Raw genomic sequence first — 476 nt, 5'->3', positions numbered from 1 at the left:
CGTTTCAGACCTGCCAGGCCTGTTCCTCGGGGCTGCTCAGCACACCCAGCCCTACAGCCAGCCCTTGGCTGGACAGAGGGACGCTGGAGGGACGCTGGAGGGAGTGTTGCCCAGTGGAAAATGAATCAAACCATGAAAACATCAATGTTGGAAAGGGGCAACTGCAGAGAGGGGGTTGCATTTCATGGGCTGAGGTTTCAGCTATGTGACCATGCTTCGGCAGCTCACCGGGTTTGATGTTGGTGGGATTGAAGCAGGGGCTGTGGGCACAGATCAGGTCCCAGTGGTGCAGCCGAGAACCTTGAGAGTCTGTGGGAACCTGCTGCCTCAGCAGCTCTGAGCGTCTTACTGTGGCTCTGAGATGGGTAGAAAATCCCGCCCAGATGTCAGTACAGTGAAACCTACTGTCCTAGGGCCCATGACTTCCTCTCACCTTTCATGATTTCTGCTTCCATGGGAATAGCAACATGGTTTTC

At 55.0% G+C, this 476-nt stretch overlaps 1 protein-coding gene across 1 annotated transcript in view; it reads left to right on the top strand.

The window, feature by feature from the left end:
* The window catches only part of PLCD1 (phospholipase C, delta 1), a 44,939-nt gene that overhangs the window by 42,465 nt on the left and 1,998 nt on the right, over window positions 1–476 (top strand). The gene's annotated exons all lie outside the window — the stretch shown is intronic.

Source organism: Phaethon lepturus, unplaced genomic scaffold (genome assembly GCF_000687285.1).
Source record: "Phaethon lepturus isolate BGI_N335 unplaced genomic scaffold, ASM68728v1 scaffold5521, whole genome shotgun sequence".
NCBI lineage: Eukaryota > Metazoa > Chordata > Aves > Phaethontiformes > Phaethontidae > Phaethon > Phaethon lepturus.
The sequence above is the reverse complement of the archived record's forward strand: the minus strand, read 5'-3'. Positions and strand labels throughout refer to the sequence as shown.